This window comes from Pantherophis guttatus, chromosome 2, assembly GCF_059756535.1.
Source record: "Pantherophis guttatus breed Tessera chromosome 2, ASM5975653v1, whole genome shotgun sequence".
Taxonomy (NCBI): Eukaryota; Metazoa; Chordata; class Lepidosauria; order Squamata; family Colubridae; genus Pantherophis; species Pantherophis guttatus.
Genome location: NC_142064.1, coordinates 116,140,396 through 116,164,182, shown reverse-complemented (window position 1 = coordinate 116,164,182; position 23,787 = coordinate 116,140,396). Strand labels below are relative to the sequence as shown.

The 23,787-nt window shown below is 36.6% G+C and overlaps 2 protein-coding genes across 2 annotated transcripts in view; both read left to right on the top strand.

The window, feature by feature from the left end:
* Nucleotides 1-23,787, top strand: part of PDE4A (phosphodiesterase 4A) — a 318,023-nt gene that overhangs the window by 42,383 nt on the left and 251,853 nt on the right. The window lies entirely within an intron of this gene.
* The window catches only part of LOC117675574 (3',5'-cyclic-AMP phosphodiesterase 4B-like), a 260,309-nt gene that overhangs the window by 229,589 nt on the left and 6,933 nt on the right, over nt 1-23,787 (top strand). The window lies entirely within an intron of this gene.

Here is a 23,787-nt window from a genome sequence, read left to right as displayed (position 1 = left end):
ACACGAAGTTCACCTAATCCAAGCATGAATGGACAAGATTGGTATTTTCCTTTCTTGTCACTGCGAATCTTAATACACAGCCAGGGTCATTAGTCTGACTGAAGTTATATCATTACATGTTTACTTTTTTAATACAGTCAAGTGTAGTGTACAGGTAGTCCTTGATTTACAACAGTTCACAATCCACAATTTGAACCACAGAGACAGATGAGGCATCCAAATGACATTTGGAGCACCAGCGGAGGAAGGCCTTCCATGTTGAATCTACTGGAAGTCAAAGCTCCGCCCCTTCCTGCTTGGCTCCAGTTTTTCGACTCCGTCTGCCAGGACAGCCGTGTCTATAGAGTGCTCATTGCTAATTGATTAAAATAGTTAATTTGACTCAGGAACGGATTTGACTTTTCTTCGTGTTTATCCTTGTCGGACTTGGTTACTGGCCTTATTAGCCTGCCGGCTGGCAGCTTTATTCGGCGCGCTCACGAGTTCGCTCTGCCGCGCTGCCCGGCTTTCCCGCCTGTCTTCCGACGGCGGAGGATTTCAAACAGTGCCCTGGTTCCTTCTAATTGTTTGGAGGGCCTGTTACCGGGACAGCCCACCTTCGATCCATCGGCGGTGCTCGGCTGTGCCAAGGAGCCTTCCAGCTCAGCAGTGGTTTGGCGCGCAGCGTTTTCGCGCCATTTAGTCGCCATTAGCCAGCAGGCTAGCGACTTCAGATTGTGGCTCAGGACTCGAGCACTGGGACATAGACTTCAACCGCAAGTATCTGGCTCCCCAATAGCCCTTTGGCTCTCCATATCTCTCTGCAGTTCATTCAGAGACCTTTTGAAGTTACAACAGTATTGAAAAACCGGTGACTCATAACCGTTTTTCACACTTACAACCATTGGCGCATCCCAGGGTCACATAATTAAAATTCAGACGGTAACTTACTCATATTTATGATGATTGCTGTGTTATCCCAGTGTTGTTATCCCAGTAGTGAAATTCAATTGGTTGGCATGGTGTGGCTTGGTGGGAATTGGTAGGCATGGTGTGGCTTGGTGGGCACGACTTGGTGGGTGTGGCAGGGGAAAGATACAGCAAAATCTCCATTCCCATCCCACTCCAGGGGAATGATACTGCAAAATCTGCATTCCCACCCCACTCCAGGGGAAGGATACTGCAAAATCTCCATTCCCATCCCACTCCAGGGGAAAGATACTGCAAAATCTCTATTCCCATCCCACTCCAGGGGAAGGATACTGCAAAATCTTCATTCCCACCCCACTCTGGGGCCAGCCAGAGGTGGTATTTGCCGGTTCTCCGAACTACTCAAAATTTCCGCTACCAGTTCACCAGAACCTGCCAGAACCTGCTGGATTTCACCCCTGTGTTATCCCCTTTTGTGACCTTCTGACAAGCAAAGTCAATGGGGAAACCAGATTTACTTAACAATTGTGTTACTAACTTGAAAACTGCTGTGATTCACTTAACAACTGTGACAAGAAAAGTCGCAAAATGGGGCAAAATTCACTGAACTGTTTCATTTAGCAACAGAAATTTTGGGCACAGTTGTGGTCATAATTGGACTACATGTATTGATCTCTGCTATTGTCCTTGTCCTAAATTGCCCTTCCTCCCCAAATCCAACTAATTCTGACTCTGTACGTTTCATTTGTGCTGAATAAGTAAAGACATATTAAAACAAAAATAATGTTAATTGATGTAATCAATGTAGTCTTCCTTTGCTTACTCATTTCTCCATTACCCTATCTCTGTACCCTGATTTTAGGCTATAACCCTCTTGGGGAAAGGATCTGTTACACTTGTTGATTGCGACGTGTCAGTCTCATAGATGATGCTCCATAAACAAATAATCAAAACAATGTCTTGAATAGCTTAATTAGAATATTCAGTTTATCAAAAGACTGCTTGCATTCTTTCATTCATTTATTTTTATTATTTGGAAAGTAAATACAGATAATTACAAAGAAAAAGGATTGATATACACAAAATGGATAAAAATAAAAATCAGTAAACACTACAGTAATAAGTCACAAAGAAGAAAATGCCTCAGAACATCTTACTCAGATTTTTGCATGAAAGTACAAGAAGGCTGTTTTAAAACAGCAGATTGCGACCTCTCTGATTATAGAAAGGAAGCGAATCCAGATATTGAAGATGTATCTCCAAAGTTGGTTTTTTTAAAAATAGAAATAATTTGCATCCCTGACAGCCATGTTAAGAAACAAACAAAGAAGACACCAATGGAAATTTTCGTTTGCCTTGGAAACAAAAAACAAAACAAAAAAAACATAATTACAAAGACAATCTCAGAAGTTTTATATAAAGAACTAACTGCTCAGGACTCTTTGGACAAGGAACAAAAAGACAATGCAAACAAAGAAAAAGGGTAATTAAACATAGCAGCATTGAGCTGAGTTCCTAATGGAGATGGCACTGATGTCACAAAACGCAAATGGATTAAATTCACTAATTAAAAAAAAAAAAAGGAGGGGGGGAGACACCTTCAGCAAGCCCAGTAAAGAAAATGGTGATATTATTTGCTTACCAGAAACACACATAAAAACAGACCAATTCAGTTCGTTAAAATAGGAAAAAATTAGGACAAGAATACTAAGCTACAGAAAGACTTAAGGAAAATGGAATAGCAATTTATCTGAAATCCAAGGAAGTATGGTAGCTGCAACACAGGTTTTTTTCCTGTCCTGCTCTGTTTTTTAGTTTTTTTTCCAGAACTCCTAGTTATTTTAGGCTAAGAGCATGGCTGTGGGTGCTTTTCCATATCCAGCACCAGCGCAGAAGCAACAAATTAAAGATAAAGCAGGAAGATTCCTAATTCTGAAATTAAGAAGAAAAAATTATAAAGCTGGCCTCCATCTATACCCCAAACAAAAATAAATAGCAATTTTTAATAAAATACTTTTTTCAAATGATTGGATAAGTTTTAGGAGCTGAATACTTGTTCTTGAAGACATGAATTAAATATAAGGTCCAAATTTGGGTTTATTACACTGCAACAATGGGAATCATGAAAAAAAATCAGTAAAGTTCATCTCAAGTTATAATTTAGGGAAAAGTTGATATAATTGTTTTACAGATGGTACTCACTCCATCAATAGTGATAATAGATAAATCTTACAATAAAAAGGTTACAATGTTCCTTGTTTATCACATTTCCAGTAAATGGTACTTTTGTTTTTTTAAAAAAAAGTACTGGAGAGAAATTAAAAATAATTATTGCATATTTCTCTCTCTCTCTCTCTCTCTCTCTCTCTCTCTCTCTCTCTCTCTCTCTCTCTCTCTCACACACACACACACACACACACACACACACACACAACACACACACACACAGAGTTTGAAATGAAACCTTAATTATTTCTACAAAGAATTGTTCCAGGCTATATAAACAAAAAATATATAATAAATATGGCACAACAGGAAAAGAGATAATTTGTCAGTGGGACAAATTATGTCCCACTAAATAAAGGATAAATAAGACTGGGAAATGAAATATAGAAAACATGCACCAAGGAAAAAATTCACAGCTTATATTCTCAGTAAAAGCTTACTTAAATTTAAGGAAGAATGTTGTGTGTATGTGTGTCTGGGCAGGCTTAGATAATTACAGTTTCTGAGAAAAAATATTGATGAAAAACATTCCTTTCTTTTGAAGGGTTAACGGCTTTTTGGAAAGTAAACTGTTTGGATTCCTAAAGGCAATTGTCTGCCTGGCACCCATAGATGTTGGACCATTCTGATTTGCTCTGGCAAGGATGGGATGGCATTATTTTTATGCCCTCAATTTAAGCTCTACCATTCTTCAGACTATTTAGTCATTTATGAAAAGGAATTCATCCAATTTTAAGTTGGACAGGAAAAAAAAATGGGTGAAACATTAAAAAAAATTTTTTTTGCCTGCCAACAGATTTGCCAGCTAGTAGCTTCACTTCCCACAGATATTATCAGCCGCCGCCTGTGAAATAAACTAAAAATAGATAGGATGAAATCCAATGGAGGCAAGAGACCTCCGGTTTGTTTTGTGTTGTGAATGAATGTCCCAGTCTTGGAAATTGCCTTAGGTCTCTTTGTGCCTTGCTATTCTTCATCTTCAAGAGATGTAATCCCACTCTGAGTCCAGGCTGAGCCAGCAGCCAAATGACTGAGGCTGCATCAGGAGGGAAAATGCAAAGAGCTGGAACTGTAGCTCAATTTTTTGTTCAAATTTTGCTGTTCGTTGACCAAATGAACAGTGTTTCATTTATGTAGTATGTAGTTTTTCTCCTCTGAGCTGCTTTGCAAGGGATTTGGAGAACCATATGCACTAATAACCTGCAAAGCAGGTCAGGCTACTAGAACACTCACTTTCTCATACATAATAGTATATTCTCATAGATATGCTATTACCATTGACATATTTTATAATAATTAATAAATCTCAACCAGGACATATGAGAATCCAGACCTAAATGGCCTTCCTTTAATCTTCTTAAGAATGAGGTAAATCTGTTGATCGTGTGGCCTGGCACCTGAGTAAATAGGCTAGCCAAAGGATTAAATTAATTCCTGTTTTCAGCTCATTGCATTTAATAAAGAATCAAGGAGAGAAGAGTAAAAAAAATGGATGTTGTTAGCAATAAAACAAATTTAAGCTTATCAAGAACTTTAATCTTTCAGGGTGCTTTCAGGAGGAACTGAACAACAACAAGTTAGGTCTGGACTCATGACCCTTGTTTAAAAAAGTCATCTAGTAAGAAGGAATGCAATGTTGCTTTCTGGAAACTGATTTTTCCAGATGTATTGGATTATGGCAGTAACCCTTCAGTCATTAGTGAAGGCTATCATAATTAACCTCTTTATGGATTGCTACTGTACAGCAGTGAAGGAGTTTGCCATCCCAATGACTTTCTGAGCCGTTGGGAGTATATATTGAGTATGCACCATGATAAGCAGACCCTAGACAAGATCTCACTGGAAAAGGAAATAACAACTGACTTTTGAGTATTCCACCAAGAAAACCAAATGGAGTTTTGCAAATGGGATAATGTTCACTTGTTCTGGAAGATAAGCCCCTGGGTTGGAAAATATCCAGCAAGCTACTGAGAAAGACCAGCGGGCAAGTTTAAATAACCTTGATGCTTATAGTGAGATTGGATTTATACCAAAGAATACAAAAAGAAAGTCTGATACTGCAAATATATGTATACTATTAATAGATGGAATGCCAGAACCATGTACCAAAGCAAACTTGATGTTGACTGAGAAGAAATGTCACGACTGAACACTGTCGTTCTAAGAATCAATGAACTGAAATGGACTGGAATGGGCCACATCAAATCAAGGAAGCATATGATTTATTGTAGAAAGGAAAATTATAGAAAAAATGAAGAAGTCATCGTTATTAATAAAAGGCTGTCAAAGTCATTGCTTGTATACAAGCCACAATGAGAGTTCAAGGCAAACCAATCAATTATGATGATTCATTTGTATGCTCCAATCACAAATGCAAGAAGAGACAGGAAAGTTCTGTGGTGAATGTCAACATCTTGTTGACACAACAACAAAACAAGACCATTGCATTAATTATTGGAGACTGGAATATTAAAGTTGGAATTGAAATAGAATCTGGAAAAATGGGGAAATTTGCTAGATGAATCAAGAGACAGACTGATAGATTTCTGCCAAGGAAATTCAATATTTATAACAAATGCGTTCTTCCAACAATCTAGGACACAACTCTACACATGGAGAAGCAAAGATGGAAAAACCATTTCTAGTTAGCAAAAACAGAAGCAGGTGCTAACCATGGACTTCTTGAAAAATGGCAACTGAAGAGAACAAAAACGAACTAACAAGGTAGAACTATAATAATATTCTACACAATTATGCAGTGAAAGTAATTAATAAATTTAATATATCAGATTGGTCAGTGGAATGTCTGAAGAAATCAGCTGAATTTTGGGGCATCAGCAATGACGAAGGAAATAAAATAATGCAGTAAGAAAAGAATATCAAATGACTATTTGCTGATTCATTGATACCAGTAATAGCTAAAGAAAGCCAAAAAGCAAAAGGCAATAGAGGCAGAAGAAATTTTCCCCAATTTAAATGTTGTGTCCTAGAAAAGAGCAAGAAGAGATGAGGAGTTATATCTATATTGGTGAAGCAAAATAATTGAAGATAAGGGCAAGAGATTTATTTAAGAAAATTGTAGAAAATAAGGAAAGCTTTTACACTCAGTGCAGGACCTGGTGTGCAATCTGGATGACCCCCTGGACTCATGACTCCTGCTCAAAGAGCAATTAGCAGTCATGGCTAGTAGGAGAGTCTTTGTTTTTTGTTGTGTACCTGTTATGCCTGTTCCTGGATTGGACAGTTATTCCTGCCCTTGTCACCTCTCGATTGGATTACTGTAATGCGTTCTACATGGGGATGCCCTTGAAGAGTGTCCAGAAGCTTCAGCTGGTGCAAAATGCAGGCAACATGGGCAGCTGTGTGCTTCTAAAACAGTACAAGTTATGCTTCTGCTCCATAAACTGCATTGGTTGCCAGTCTGAGTCCAATTCATGGTACTGGTTTTAAACTCTAAAGCCCTTAGTGGCACAGGTCTGCGTTATTTGAGGGACTGTCTCTCCCTGTTACATCTGCTTGTCCTGTCAGATCTGGCAGAAGAGAAATACTGTGTGTCCTGTCTCTCAGGGAATGACACTTGGTGAATCTGAGAAAAAGGGCTTTCTCTACTGTGGTGCCTGCCTTATAGAACATTCTCCCCCCTGAAATGCTCTGAATAGCTCCATCTCTCCTTATTTTTGAGAAGTCCCTCAAGATTTGGCTTTGGCATTAGGCCTGGTGTTTGAGAGGACTGGGGACATTTTGAAGGTGGATCCTTTGCTGATCTCTTGTGTTTATCTTTTTTGCTTAATATGACTGTCGTGATTATTGTTTTGATACTTTTTTTTTTTTTGCTATACTCCATTCAGGGTGACTTCTAGTGAGATGGGTGGTCATATAAATTTGATAAATAAGAAGATGCAGTTGAAGTGCTACTTGCAGTCTGCAACAGGATTGGAAAACATGGTAGTCTGCTCAGGAGACTGGAAAAAACCAATTTATATTCTACCAGTAGTGCAAAAAAAAAAAAGAAAGAAAGAAAGAAAAGAAAAAAGATTTCTAAAGAATGCTCAGACTATTGAACAAGTGTACTTCTTTCACATGGTTGCAAAAAAACACTCAAAATTCTGCAATCTAGATTTCAAAAGGACAAGAAATGAGAACTGTCATATATGCAAGGGGGATTCAGAAAAGGCAAGATCACATTGCTAATATCCAATGTATTATGGAAGACAAGACATTTCAAAAAGTTTTTTTGCTTATTGATTATATTAAGGCTTTTATTTGGATAAATCATAATAAATTATGCATAGCTCTTAAAAACGGATGTACAGGTAGTCCTCGGTTTATGAGCATTTATTTGGCCACTGTTCAAAGTTATGACAGCACTGAAAAAATGGATTATAAGCAGTCCTCACACTTAGGACCATTGCAGAGTCTCTGGAACGTGATCATGATTTGAGCACTTGGCAACTGGCAGGCATTTACTGCCACTGCAGTGTCCTGGGGTCACCAGATTGCCATTTGCAACTTTCCCAGCCTGCTTTTTACAAGCAAAGTCAATGGTAAAACCCCGAGTCACTTAGTAACCACAACAAAGAAGATAGTAAAATCAGGCACAGTCATGTGATGACTCACTTAATGACCATGTCACTTAGCCATGGAAGTTCCGGTCCAAATTGTGGTTGTAAATTGAGGGCTACCTATACTTTGGTGTCTCCTTTGTCCATTGAAGAATTTGTATGATGAACAGGAAGCAACAGTTGGAATGAAATCTTGTGTAGTTAAATGTATTTTCATATTACCATGTAAATTAGCAATCTCAGATGCTGTTGTGTCTTCTTTATCCACCATATACACTGAAGTCTATACAAAATCCTGGGCATTTTCTTATTAGTAAGAAAAATGCAGTTATTTAGTAGTTTGAACAATATTTGGCACTGCCCCTTTTTGTATTGGAATATGAATCGAATGCATCCATTCCCTTGATCCATTCCCACTGCTATGCTTTTGAAACTGATTACAGACTGCTAGTAATACTTAACTGCATTGTGATTTTACAACGTGTAGATTGGAGGCTATTATAAGGATTTTGGAAAATAAGGTTCATTGGATTTGGGGGAGAGGGGAATAAAGTATTTCAGACTGGGAGGTAGCTGTATAAATGATAACTTTTACTTGTTCCTTTCTGCTACACAGTGTTTGGAAAGCTGTCTTTTGATTGTGAAGATTGTGCCATGTATGGTTACAGTAGCTGCAGACCTCTGTAATTCTTTAGAAACCTAATCTTACAGACTTCATGGTAGCTTCAAAAAACCATTGTTTACATTATACCTTTCATAGTATTAGTCATGGTTTACTCCATTCTCGTATATAATTTTCCCCTAACAATAAATACCACTGAAAAGAACAAAAAACTGCTGCTGTTTGCAGTCTGCTATATGAAGGTGGTGCAGAAACCTAGTTTCGGAATCACAAATATATGAAGAATCTACTTTTTTTTTTTTCCAGATTATATTGTGGGGAAAAAATACCTAACCATCACTACTGCTTGAAGGACGAACCAGGGGTGAAATTCACTTACTTTCCCTACCAGTTCGCAAATGTGCATGCGCTACATGTGCAAAGCCTTCTGCATATGCGCAGAGGCTTAAAATCATCGCAAAAAAGCAACTTCATGACGTTCAGGCGGGTGGGTGGAGCCTCCCACAGCCACCACTACCGGTTCTCCTGAGCCGGATAGAACTGGCTGAATTTCACCCGTGGGACAAACCCCATTCCAGTGCCAGAATTAAGTTAGTGAGGAGGTGAAATCCCATCAAACTCCATGCCTTCCAGACCCATATGAAGACAGAAATAATTCATTGGTACTATATCATTGCTGGCCCAAAGCATTATATTATATTCTTAATCCTAATTATTCCCTTTTCTAGGAAGCACTTGGAATAAAAGCATATGCAGATCTGAGATGGAGCAAAGGAAAAGCAATCTCTCTTCTGAAAGGGAAGCACACTCCAGCTGTGACATGTTCCACAAATTAGCCAGAAAGTACATCATTGTCATGCACCTACCTGGACATAATCCAAGGGCAATTTACAACTACAAAATGTACTTAGAATGTTGCCTTGCAAGGTAGAAAATAAATGTCTGAATAATTAATTATTTTGTGCCACCTAAATGAATTCAAAAGTGAATTCATTTAAGTAAGTAAAAAATGAATTCCCTGATGCCCAGCATTATCCCAACATCTGTAGATCACATATTTCTGGCCATACCTGCTGTGTTGCTAATCTGTAGCACTGGAGTAAACATCTGATTAAACATGCTTAAAATATTTTGCTTACAAATTATTTTTGCAACTGAGAAAACTAGCAGCCTTTAATCATGGCTCCCAATTTATCCTTGGGTGGTTATCTGTCTGGGTTGGGATTATAGTAGAAATGTACTTTTAAAAAAAGCATTCCGAAGTTCCTAAATAAGAGGGGATAGATGTGATCCGGAGAGGCCACTATGTGGAATGGGAAGAGTTGTAGTTAATGAAATTCGGGGGACAGCATTTGGAGTTTAATAAATGAAATTGCATTGCATCTTGAGAACAATCAGGGTGCAGACACAGCATCTTTTGCTTCAACTCCTTTGCTTTCCCAGTTTGCCATTCTTTAGAGCTAATGAATGTACAGTTGGCTTTCAAGCATATTTACCTTTGCATCTTTTAAGTAGGTAATTAATTTTGCACCTTGTAAGGTGCTGGAAGAAATGAAACACACTATTGACATACAATAGCTAGCTTATTGTGTCTTCCAGCAAACTTCTGTTCCTACACAGCTTTGTTAAGGTTTGTTTCCAAAACACTGGAAGAGGGCTCAGTGTTGGGTACTAATGCTAAATAATGTATTTTCCTAGCATTGTGTAGATATATTCCCTACATTACAGGTGGGCTCTTCATCCACTTAAATTGTTAAAGATAGTTGTTTCAGCAGAGCCACCTTGATAACCTTGGTATTTAGTGGTGGTTCTCTGCTAACAATCCTGGTATTGTGTATCAAACATAGAACATTGGTTCAATTTTGGTAGTATTGTTTTCTCTAAAAACAATTTGAGCAGTATGCTCAGTTCCAGGAGAGGAAAGCATCTTCTGGAAAGCATCCTGGAAGTAGAAGTAGGCAGTATGCATATATTTTATTTCAAGTGTTTCATATAAATGCTGCTCCTAAGGCAGCATTTAACATCCAGCTGCCTGCAATTACTGCGAGTTCAATTCTCACCAGGCTCAAGGTCGACTCAGCCTTCCATCCTTTCTAAGGTGGGTAAATTGAGGACCCAGTTTGTGGGGGCAATAAGCTGACTTTGTATAAATATACAAAAGGATGAAGGCTATTGCTTAACGCATTGTAAGCCGCCCTGAGTCTCCGGAGAAGGGCGGCATATAAATCAAATTTAAAAAAAAAAAGTCACATCCATAAAAAGTTGACAGTCAATACAATTCATTTAGTGACCGTTTGAAGTTACAATGGCACTGAAAAAAAGACTTATGACTATTTTTCACACTTACAACTTGCAGCATCCCCATGGTCACATGATGAAAATTCAGACCCTTGGGGACTGACTCACATTTATGACCATTGTAATGTCCTGGGATCATGTGATCGCCTTTTGTGACTTTCTGACAAGCAAAGTCAATGCCAGATTCACTTAACAACTGTGTTACTAATTTAACAACTGCAGTGATTCACTTAACAAATGTGGCAAGAAAAGTCGTAAAGTGAAGCAAAATTCACTTAAGAAATGTCTCACTTAGCAACAAAAATTTTGGGCTCAATTGTGATCATAAGTTTAGGACTACCTGTATTATCCCTAAACTGTAAATGGAAATAAGGCCAGGAAGACTGCTAAAACTGACTGAGAGATGGTTTACTAAAATGTGCTTTTTGCATTAGAACTGATGAGGAACAGGGAATTCTGATCTTGCGCACTTAGTGGCTACACTGTGCAGCTCAAATGTGTGCCTTGAGCCAGTAATGATTTCACTCTGCATCTACATCAATCAGACTTATTGATTCTTGAAGTTCTGGAAACTGCAGTTGGTTCCAGCTATCCTTATATAGAATAGTGTGAAATTCTATGCTTAATGCATGAATGTACTTATCTAGGAGGAATTCTATTTTTTTTCTATCTCTACAACCTTGCAGGGATAAAAAAAATTCTGCTTCATAAAGTTGCTTCTGAAGGGGAAGGGACCCAACTTGCAGATGCTTTATACAGAGAAGAAGATCACTGGTTCAGTCCCTGGCCTTTCTCATTTCAAAAGAGAGTAGGAACAAAGAAGATGTGGAAGAGCTTTGCTAAAGTCCTGAAGAGCTGCAGTCAGGCAATAAAAAAGCCAGAAGTGGCATAAAACATATTTTGCTAGGAGTGTATCTCATGAGCGGTATACATCAGGGGTGGGTTCTACTTACCTTTACTACCAGTTTGCAGCAGGGCTGTGCGCGCGCAGAAGCGTTTTGATGACGTCGGGCTCGGTGGGCAGAGCCTCCTGCCAGTTTTACTACCAGTTCTGTAGAACCGGTGCGAACCAGGGGCAACCCACCACTGGTATACATGCTCTGCACAGAAGAAGCATGCATACTGGCAGGGAATTATGGGAAGAAATCACATACTGGCAGTAGAGAACACAGAGGCAGCTGCTCCTCATTGCCCCTAGCTTCTATGGGTCACAATAAACACTGTTCATTTGTCTCATACAAATGACGTTGTCTTTGTTTGACAAACATGGGGAAAAATGTAGCTACCAATAAGAGAACACGGGGTTTTTAAAACATCTATCAGCATCAAATACCTCAGCATTGCTGCTGATGTTACTCATTCAGAAATACGTTGACTTCTAGTATTTTAGGAAGTTTTGCCTGCATGTTTTCCCCAGATTGTGCTGGCAAATAGTTAGAAAAGAAGTCTCGGAATGTGAGGAGTTAATTTTCCTGAGTTTGTAGTATTGAGAAAATTGTACTTTATACTTTTCACTTTGTTTAGATATATTTTCTTTTAACAATTATTCTATTCAAGTGCAGCAATTGTTTATTATTTAATAATGGTGTAAAGGGGAAAGTAGGATCTATTTATATTTGCCATTGTTCTTGATAAGATGCAGCTGACTAATTTATTCATAAATATAGTAGCATTTTTTTTATGGAGGCGTCATAAGAAGTTGGTGGTTATCTTTTTTTTTTCTTTTTCTTTAAATAACTGTTCTACAAAGCAGTTGCTTGGGGGAATGTTTTTCTCCTAATCTTCCTTCTAAAAGGACCCTCTCCAGTGTTAATGATTAAGCTCTGCTTGCTTTTTTCTTATCATCTCACAACAGGTCCAGGCATTGCAAATGAAACTCACGTTTTAGCAATTACAATTGGAAAAATAGCTTCTCATAGGGCTAACCTGATATCTCATCATTTTTTGAGGAAAAGACTTTGAGAAAACCCCTGTAAGGTCTGAATGAGAAAAAAATGAAGCTCAAATATACCCTCTTTTGAACTATCCTTCATGAGTGATAAGCATTCTCAAACTTGGGAAAGATTTATATGCTAATGATTACTAATCAATTTTGTGTAATGTTGTTGCAAATGTCTGATTCCATGTAAACTGGAAAAGGGAAGGGGCTTAATATGGCATCATACCTAAAGATTGGTGGATGCAGTTATAGTGATGGAATTATAACATATTTGCAAACATGTTGACTGGTTTGATTTTGATTGACATGTCATGGAGTATTCCTTAAACGTCTAGTATAAGGCTCATGCAATCTCAGAGGAGGAATAGATGTGACATTTAAATATCAATGTGAATATATTCTGAGTATATGCCAGTGCACTGTATGTACTTCTTACAGAATGGGAATGGAATAGCATAGCGTAGCTCAAGCTTATTTGGCATAACCTGGCTTTTGGTCCCATTTGTGGCATATTGGTGCAAATGTGTCAAACCTAATTTTTACTGCCCTTACTGATAGCAGGTCATGCTGCTTGTGGAATGGCTGCAATGTAGTTTCTAACTTAAAATGTTATACAAATATCTTCAATTGACTAAAAGTAGGATGGATGGCAGAGGTCAGTCTCTATGGACTTATCTTGACAACCATGTCATACAAAATATTGCAACTTGACATGTAATAGAAGTAACTGCAAGTTTAAATCAAGAAACAAAGAAATGAAAAAGATGCATTCAATATGTTTCTGAAACTAATCTGTGTGTGTGTGTGTATGTCTCATAAATAAATGAATTGGTGTCATCTAAACGGTGGGTGCATATGAAAATAGGAAACTAGTTGATGTTTTATGTTATGTCTTGTGAATTGTGGTAATGGAAGAATCAGGAGAAAAGCTACAATATGAAGGCAATCCATGGAAAGAAATTATTCTGCTTTGTATTATTACTTAATGGGTGGGAACAAAATGAGAGTCCACAAAAAGTGGTCGGGCCACTTGAAGCCTCAAGAATAAATGAGAATATTTACAGGAGAACCTATAAAATGTTCTTTAGTGAAAGAAGCTGTAGCTAAATTAGAATAACTGCAGGAAGAGAAAGAAAGAGTCCTGTATAAAAAAATGTATTAGAAGACTGACCACCCAACAGAATGAATAGAAAACAAACAAACGGAACTGAGTTAAAATGAACTGTGTTAATGTTATATATAATATTCATATCGAGAAAAAGATAGAAGAGTAAGTTTTTTGCAAGGGAATGAGAGTGATATGCCAAAATACAGAAGTGAGTACTATAAATTCTGGTGTCCAAGAAAATTTGATTGGAAGGAAGTTATGAATGCTGTAAGATTTTTTTTTTTTTAAAAGTTACAGATGCAGACATTGCAATTGAGGAAATGTTAAAATAATGGATACCTATTTATCTGGCAAGCTGTGTAACATTTAATGTGTTTGAAAACTCCAGTTCTCTTAACAATTTTAAGAATGCTGTTATTTATCCCATGTACAAGGGAAAGGTAGAAAGAGTAAATGCCAAAAGTTTGAGGGAAGATATTTGGCTGAATTTTGATCAAAAACATACCAAGGGATAATGAACGGAGTTTGAGAAATGCAGTGTAGTTTTATGCCAAGTATAGCATCACAGAAAATGTGTTTGGTCTTTAGCAGGTCATTGGGAATGAGTGAAGCTTATGTTTGATGATTTGCAAAAAGTGAGTTAATAAATTGGATTTTGGTTTGTTTTATGCAAACATGGAATTGAAAATTGGGTGCTGCCATAAGCATAGTATATTAAAGCACGCATATAAATAAAGGAATGCTTAGTGAATGCTTCAACTTGAACAGAAGAGAAAGATGTGAGATGTTCCCTTGTTTTCATGTACTGTATAAATGTGTAATGAATGCTTGTGATATTAGAGGTGTGCTGGCTTGGGAGGAAATGTGTATGTACATTTGCATGCAGGTGATGCCATGTTGTTGTTAGAGAATACAAATGATTTACAGCAAAATTATGTTATATGATGCAATGAAGAGTATGGATTGGAAAGTTAAATATATATCAGTATCCAAGGTAGTTGTGCTTAACACCGAAGTAAATTATGTGTTATACATAAATAAGGAAAAACTAAAGCAAGAAGATGCATTTTTGTTCTTTGGTAGAATATTTAATGAAGATGAGAAAGTGGATTGAGTAATTGAATAATGGTGGTAGAAATGTAATGGATAATTTATGGTCTATTTCAAGGAATGAATGCTTGTTGAAGGAAGTAAAAGTGGCTATGCATAAGTGCAGTCTATATTGTGTGGAAGTGGGATTTCAATATGTCAGGAACACATAAAATAAGTTGAAATACAGTGATACTAGTTGTGTATGCTGTAAAGCAAAGAGACATACAGCCAAGAATGAATAGATGCTGAATGAATGTTGGTGGCACACAAGAGTGACTAGCACAAAAAAAGTACATTGAAAATAGGATTGTTCATATAGAGAGAATCAAAGAAGAATCAGATTGCAAAACAAATATTTGAAAGGAAAAGGAAGGAGTGATAAGGAAGGAGAAAACTGAAAAAGTAGTGGATGGATGGAGTTGGTGAGATCCTAAAAAAGAGAATCGTGAAAAGCTTAAAAAATAGAAGGAAATGTTTGAAGTACTTTATAGATGTGGTGAAAGCAACACTTGTTAACAAGGATAAGAAAATATGGATAGATATAGTGAAATTATTGTATATAAATTTATTCCTTTTGTTTAATTTCATGTCGTTTCCTATTTGAGGAGTCCTTGATGTTTGCTGAGCTTGATTGTCTATTTGAAGATGTTTCATTACCCAACTAGATAACATCATCAATGCTTCTTTGGTGATGCTACGTAGGTGGATAATGAAACATCTGCAAATAAATAACCAAGTTTGGAGAGTACCAAGGACTCCACAATTCAACCCTGAACTACAGACACTTTTTTCTATTGCTTCCTATTTTTTATTCTTTTTCTACACTTTTCATAATGTTGCATATTGCATAGGGAAATAGCATGATGGATATCTATGTATGTATGAAAAGATTATTTTGAATAACTAATGTGAATCAGCTGAGTGGTTTGGGAAGGGTTTTTGCCTCTAGTGACTCCCAAGCTTCTAGGTTGGATATGTTGATCTTAGTCCTGGCATTTGCAGAGGTACTTGCATTTGAGTTGCCATCTGCTTTACTGATGCAAGTGCCAAGACAGGTTGTTCTGTGATTCTCTGTGTATAGTTGGGTTGCCTTTTTGGAGATGCAAAATCTTCTGTATTCTGCATCTATCAATTTTTTTTATAACAGATGTTACAATGTGGCATTAATCCAGATCTTGACCGTATGGCAAATGGATTTGTTACTGATTGAAATTCTGAGGCACAATAAAGAAGCTACATTCAAGGGCTGCCCCAATTGAATAACCTTCCAATAAATTTAATTCTATTATTTTAATGCAAGCTTGGTGCAAGTGGAGGAGGGAAGCCGGTACATAAGCATCTTTAGGGGATATTATTCAGCCAAGCAATTAATGCTTATATTTATCATTTTGTTCCATGCATAACAGCCTCTTGATTCAAGCAAACAGTATGGAATTCAGTTTACAGGGAATAAATAAGCATGATTTCTAAGGCAAAGCTATACTACTTATATATTCATTTTATAAAACGTATGTATCACCTCTGTCTTTTGAAATGTGCCCTTCAAAAATCCAAGATGAAGAGAGGTTCCAAGGTTGCTTGTATTGTACATATTCTTTTTAAGGATAGGTGAGAACTGTTACAATACAATAAAAACATTCTGAAGTATCCCTTCAGTTTATTAAACTCCTGTGGCATCAATAATATCTAATCCCAGAAAATCCATCAAGCTCAATACTAACTGAACCTTCCTGCAGAAGACATCCAAAAGCAGCGTACTGACCCCAACCCAAAGGCCTCTGATGTTGAAGAAGGCAGGGGTGAGTGTGCAGAACTTATAGGAACATATGTCAAGATTTTTGAAGGAGAGGGCATCCCAGAGGAGCACATAGCCATGGGGCCGGTTGGTTCTCTGAAAGCCCTCCCACTGCCTTTTAACTAATTTTAATAGTATTTAACCACTTTTGCTTCCCCCTACATTTTTATGTACACCGAGAGCATATGCACCAAGACAAATTCCTTGTGTGTCCATTCACACTTTGCCAATAAAATTCTATTCTGTTCTATTTAACTTTTTTAATATACTGTTTTAGATACTAATTTTATTGTACAACACCCAGAGTCCCTCTTTGAAAGAGATAGGTGGTTCAGAAATGTGAAAAATAAATAAATAACAGTATTGATATTTTTGGACTTGGTGTTGGTGAAGACTTCTGAGAATACCATGGACAACCAAAAAACAAACAAATGGATCAACTCCCTTGAGGCACAAAGGGCAATGCTCAACTTTTCCTACTTCAGACACATTGTGTGAAGACCTAACTCTCTAGAGAAAGCTCTAGAAGTCAACAATGACTTGATTAAATTGATTCAATTAATCAATTTAAACTGAAATACCAGTGCTTGGAATTATGTACAGAGGCAAAAAAAATGGTGCAATTGCTTAAGAATAAGAAGTTACTATCTGTGGAGTCATTCTACATTTTCAGTCCAGCAGTTATTTTCTCAGCTTAGAAGTCATTAAATGCTACTCCAAATGCAATACACTGCAGTACAAAAATCTTGAGTTTACTCAGATATTAGAACTATTCCTAGGTTATTTCTGTATGGATAGGATATGATGTGATATGATATATGGTGATACTATATGAACAATTACTGTAGGCCTTGCTTAATGACCCTAATTGGAACTGGCAACTCTGCCACTAAGCAAAACAGTTGCTAAGTGGGAAATCATGTGACTCCACTGGAAACAGACAAAGGTAGCTAGTTTCAAGAGGGAAGGGGAGAAGGAAGTGGAAGGGGAGAGGAGAGGAGCTTTAGATTTCCTTTGCAGCAAATTTAAGTACAATTACAAAATTATCTCTTCTTCTATGACTACAAAAAGTAAAGCTCACTTTTTTTTAATTATCCAAGCTTTTTTCTAATCATTAAAATTACAAATCATAAGTGCATTTTTTTCTGTTTCGTGCAAAAAATCTATAAGGAGTATTTAATCAGCCATAAACGTTTTTCCTCCAAAATAAAATTTAAAACACTGCTAGAAAAGAAAAGGCTTGATGATGTATCAGTGTCAGACTTCCACTTCTAAGTTTCCTTTGGGAAGACATTAAAAGTTATTAGTGCCACCACAAAGAAGTACCTACCTTGAAGTCTTAAGCACCTGGGACCTCAATAAAATGTACATGGAATACAGTATACAGGAACCTCAGCTGAGAAAGTGTCTTTGTATGTTATAATAGCCTCAGTAAGCCTCAGTTCAGCATCAGTAAGACTCTGAACAATATTTGAATATAGAGCAAATCCAGGAAAAGCAGTAAACAATGCAATAAATAGGCATATTTATATTGAAATAAACCCTATTTGTGCCTCATAGTATACATTAGCATCACATTTTTTTTCTTTTTAACCCAGAAATCAATACACCAATTTTGGCTTTGTTTAAATACTGTACATTAAAATAAATATTTGTTTATACTGAAAATCTTTGTCAATCAAAGGCTCTTGCTTAACAAAGTTGGTTAGTACTGCCTCGCTCCATGGAAGTTTGTCGAATTGAGAAGCAATTATTTAATCCTCCGTTAGGAGATTCTATCCATTAATTGAAGAAAATAGTTTTAAAATGTAGCACAACATGACAATCCTGTCTGGGGTTAATGTGCTATCTCTAATCATTGACATTTAGAGTAATAAGGAACTTATTAAATGTTGAGTCTGAATCAGGGAAAGGAAATTGCATTCTAGAAATCTCATTAATACTGACAGTGTGGCCAAAGAAACATCTGTCAAGAAAAGGCAGAGGAGAGTTCAAAGGGGACCAGCAGAAATGAAGTGAATGTTTAGTACATATTGTAGGCCCAAGCCATTCTAATTTATGGAAGGCTAAATCATCTTCATATTTTCATTCCATATAAACAACAAGTATGGAGCAAGCATGTTTCAGTTGACTCAATTTAGCTTTCCAGGAGCAGTATTTTTGAAGTGCAGTGTAAGAAACATACATGCTGCTTACAAAGGTATGTATTTGGAAATCAGCAGGCTGCAAAGCAAAATGTCAATGCCAAGAACAATCTGAATTTCTATAGACTCGAGAGGCATTGGTAGAAGGTAAATGATGGATCTTCCACAGTTGGATGTTTTATTTGCAAGTATGCCTCTCTATTCAGAATGTGACTGAGATCAGCTTTGCCACATAACATGCATACCCATCATACTATTCAGGGTAAGCAATGTTCTGTACAGTAATGTTTCTTAATCATGGCCGCTTGAAGATGTATGGACTTCATCTCCCAGAATTCCCCATCCAGCACAGCTGGCTGGGGAATTCTGGGAGTTGCAGTTCTCACATCTCGAAACCACTGAGGTTGAGAAACACTGCTGTAGAGAGTTAAGAAATACTGTAGTATGAGTAAGCCAAAGAAATTAGAGACACAAGGTAAGAAAAAGTCACTTGTTGAAAATGCTGCCATAGAAATTGAACAAATAGATAGATAATAGATAACTACTGCTAGTTTATACCAGCACTACATCTCTCCACATCTTTCCTAATAAGCTATTTTTGCTTCTGGTATGTCCCTGTGCTGCTTTGTACAGTGCATTCTGTTCCTTAAACTTCACCTCGCTCTCTTTCAGGATTTCATCAAATCTATTTAATCACGATTTCTTTGTTTTCACCCTTTCCTCTTATGTTTGTTTTGAAGTTCAGCCCTCAATTCATTCTCTCTGTCAGACTTTACCCAGACCAATTTTTAATCTAGGAGGGGTGCAGCCAGAGAAACAGAACTCTTGATAAAATAATTTTATTGCAGATACTAGAAAATTCACTAATAATGCAAAAAAATAAAATAAAAACCAAGCTGTTGCAAAATGTAAATCTTTATGCATATATATATAGTAGGCCTAGGGTTCAAATCTTAGTTTAGCACCAATTGAGATCTGTTCATTTCTTGTTAAGAAAGCAGGTTGATATTTTCCTCTTTCTAGACCACATTCTACTGTACCACATTTGCTCCTATTCTTCACTGAATTTCTTCACTTAATTATGTGTTTAATTTGTGGTACCTATTCATTTGAGTCTATCTCTACTAGCTTTATAACATATCCTTCTATTTCCTCATTTGTTTATTATAATTTTTATATTCCTTAACTGCCCTATTCCCATTTTTATGAAAGTAGATGTGTTTTAAAAGAATGAAAACAGTACAAATTCTTAAAGAGAAAGATAAGGAAAGTAAAGAAGTATAATAAGTAAGTGAAAGAAGTACAAAGAAAGAATTAGAAAAGAGAAATTAGAAAAATAAAACATTGTAAAGAAGAAATTGTTTCCAATCATCTTGAAGCGGTTACAAGTACATTTGTATTGTACCTTCTTTCTCTAAGGTTACAATATAATTTCCTTTTTTTCATAGTCTACTCTTTCTAATCATCAAACACATAAATCACAAGTTCATTTTTTTCTTCTTTTCAGCAAAAAGTCCATAAAGGGTTTCCAGTCACTAATACAAGTTGTCCTCGACTTACAACCGTTCATTTAGTGACCATTCAAAGTTACAACAGCTCTGAAAAAAGTGACTTATGACCATTTTTCACACTTACCACCATTGAGCATCCTTATGGTTACATGATCAAAATTTAGATGCTTGGCAAGTGACTCATATTTATGATGTTTGCAGTGTCCCGGGGTCATGTGATCGCCTTTTGTGATCTCCTGACAAGCAAAATCAGTGGGGGAGCTAAATTAATTTAACAACTGCAGTGATTCATTTAACAACTGTGGCAAGAAAGGTCGTAAAATGGAGCAAAATTCATTTAACAAATGTCTCACTTAGCAACATAAATTTTGGGCTCAATTGTGGTCGTAAGTCGAGTGCTCCCTGTATAGTTATTGTCCTTTGTCTAATCAAATAAGTCAATTTTGCCATCTTTGCTAATTCTGTCACCTTCACCCATCAATTTTGCCATTGTGGGTATTTTACAATCTTTCCATCTTTTGTATATAATACAAAAGATAATACATCTTTTATATATAATAGTCTTGCAACAGTCATCTTATATAAAAACCATCTTCCATAGCTCTTTTCTAATTGTCTATCCATTAGAGTTAGACCTCAAAAGAAGAGCTCTAGTTTCAATTGAATGTTAATCTTCAAAATTCTTTGCATCGCTGTATGTATTTGAACCCAACATTTTCTGGTTCTTTTGAAGGCCCACCAGGCATGATAAAAAGACTTAATGTTTTCTACATCTCCAACTCTTATTCCATTTTAAAAAGGCAGTGGGCAAAATGCTACTCTTACATGCAAGCAATCCTCAGACAAGACACTGTCTACAACCCACTACCTTCCTCCTAGTATTTGCATTTCTATTTTTATTTTCTTGCCATTTATAAATACTTGCATTCTATTTTCCCTTTCACAACTCTTTTGGTCTTGGATACATTAAATTTCTGTTTCATATTCTTTGTTGTATTAGACCACAACCATCTGTTATTTGCTGCAAATTGATTTGGTTTTCTTCCAATAGTGTGGCAGTATTTGTATAAACAAGTACACCTATGTTAATGTTCCCAACCAACATACATCTGACTTATCACAAACATTCCTTATAGTTGTATCCACAAATACATTAAATATTTAAGAAACATTACACATTCTTATTTGGTTTCTTGCTCACATTTGTTTCAGTGCTCCCATTGCTTGAGCATTCCATTGATTCTTGTTCACAATTCAGGAGGAGTCTGGTACCACCTTTTGGGGTTGACAGATGTTAATAACTGGCATAAACTTTCATGAGTTACACTGAAATTAAAGATTATGTCTTTTAATAATATTTGTTAGTCTGAAATGGTGCTACTAGAACCTTTGATTTCTTCCTGATCACATTACAGCAATCTTATTCAGCCCCCCCTCCCCCCAGTTGGGTGATCTTTTTTCTCATAATTGCGGTATCCATAATGAGTAGAAACTTTAACAAAGAGGGGAAAAAACACAGCAAACTTAAGACTTTGGAAGGTAAATTCTGTGATTGATATTCTGTCATGCTTAAAGACTGGAACTTGTAAAACTAATTATATATTTGTGCATGTATAAGGAGGCAGCCTGGGAAAAAGTTGTGTTCTGTAATAATTTGCATTATGGTGTATATTGTGGGGGGGGGCTCTTTTCTTGCCATAGTTGTATATGATTTGCTGTAAGCAGTTGTTTCTCCTCTTGTAGCAAATAAAGCATTGTGAACATGATCGTATTAACTTTCCAAAGCGTTGCTTGGGGAGAAATATTTGCAGGTTGATTCTCCTTTATTCAGGATGTTTGAAAGAAAAATGTTGACTCATTTCCTTTATAATATGCAGTATTAGAAGCCATTATCCTGATCTTGTTTATAAGGTGTAACCATGGGTCAATACTAACTGAAAAGAAGTTTTATCTTCTTGGTTCCTCTTTCCCTGTACCTATTCATTTGTCTCCAGTGTACCAGCTTCACAAAGAAGCTATAGCTATAGACTGCTTATTCTAGATATAAGCAATCTCGAACAGTTAGAAATATATCGGATTAATTAGGTTATACACAGGCTATTGCAGTTTGTCAGCTGGGTTTGCTAACCATTCTGCTATGGTTTTCCTGCTGATTTTTCCAGGCCATGTCATTTTAGTGAGTAAATCCTCCTTGACCTATGTTGACTGAAAAAGCCAGCAAATAAAAATATACATCACTTGTTGACACTGTTGGCCATAAATCATGGCTAGGTTCTTTAGCCTGGTGTACCCATGGCCAGAACAACCAAAAAGGTAAATAAATATCTTTTATTTATGAATAAGTAAAGGTGCCCCACAAGTACAGAATGGAAGACCCTTAGGAAGGGAAGAGATAACTTTACATACAGTTTGAACATTGGAATGGGTTTGGAATGTTTTCTCTCATTGCATAGCATAATATAAGTCATAGGTCATCTAGAGAGCATGCTAACCCATAATATCCTTAGCAGGATCATTTAAATAAACTTCCCATGAACTGTGGGTGGAGAATTTGGAATGTTAATGAGAAAAAATGTCATAAGATTACTTAAGAGTCCACGAAGAGACAAACCAGATATCAATTAACACTGAATAGTTCTCTATCTAATCAGAAAACAAACACACTTCTATCCTAGTCTGGAGAGCAAAGATAGTTTATCTTGCAATATGGGGATGTTGTATCAATTGGTCCATGAGTAGTAACAGAGTAAAATGTTTTCTACATTCCATTCTACAATGTTTTGATAAACTATTAACATTACATTTAAAAAAGAGAAAAATCGGTCAAAATAGAAGAAAACCCACACTTATCAAATATAACAATACTACAAAGTCCATGTGGTGTCTCAATATCTCTTGATTCATATGAAGCCAGGTGAAAACCCAGCTGGCTGGGTAGACTTTTTTCTGGCTTTTTGATGCCATTTTGGGCTTTGACTGCTATTGCTGGCTGGGAGATGATGGCAGTTAAAGTATGGATTCCAAGTCTGACCCTAATAAATAACTGGGAAAAGAAACTTAAATGTTCTTTTTGGAGACTTAACAGTAAAAGAAGGAATAATGTATAGAAGCTTTTCTCTGAGCTCATTTTAAAAGGACTGTGAAGCTGAAGGACAGCACAAATTCTATGCACTATTAAACCACCACTTTACCCAGGGTAATTGACTAAACTACAGTTGGTTAGATTCATTTAATAGGCCTAAACTCTGACTATACACCACAGTAATTAGTAATTAGGTTACTACAATATTCTTTACCAAAATCAAATTAAAAACCATATGTCAGCTTAACCTGTGTGGCAAACCAAATCAAAGTCACTTGGTCCTGCCATTTTATTACTGTACTCAGAAAGATTTTTAAAAAAGAAAAGAAATCAAAATAGATTCCCATTTTCACCTAATGTGTTCATTCTCTTCTGCTAAAAAGAAGCAACCTGAGCCCTCTGTTTTACTTGCACAATATATTGTCTTTAGCATGTCACTTTGATAGTGAAGGTCCAGGTTTAATCCCTGTTTAGGAATGAAAACTTGTTTGAATGAAAA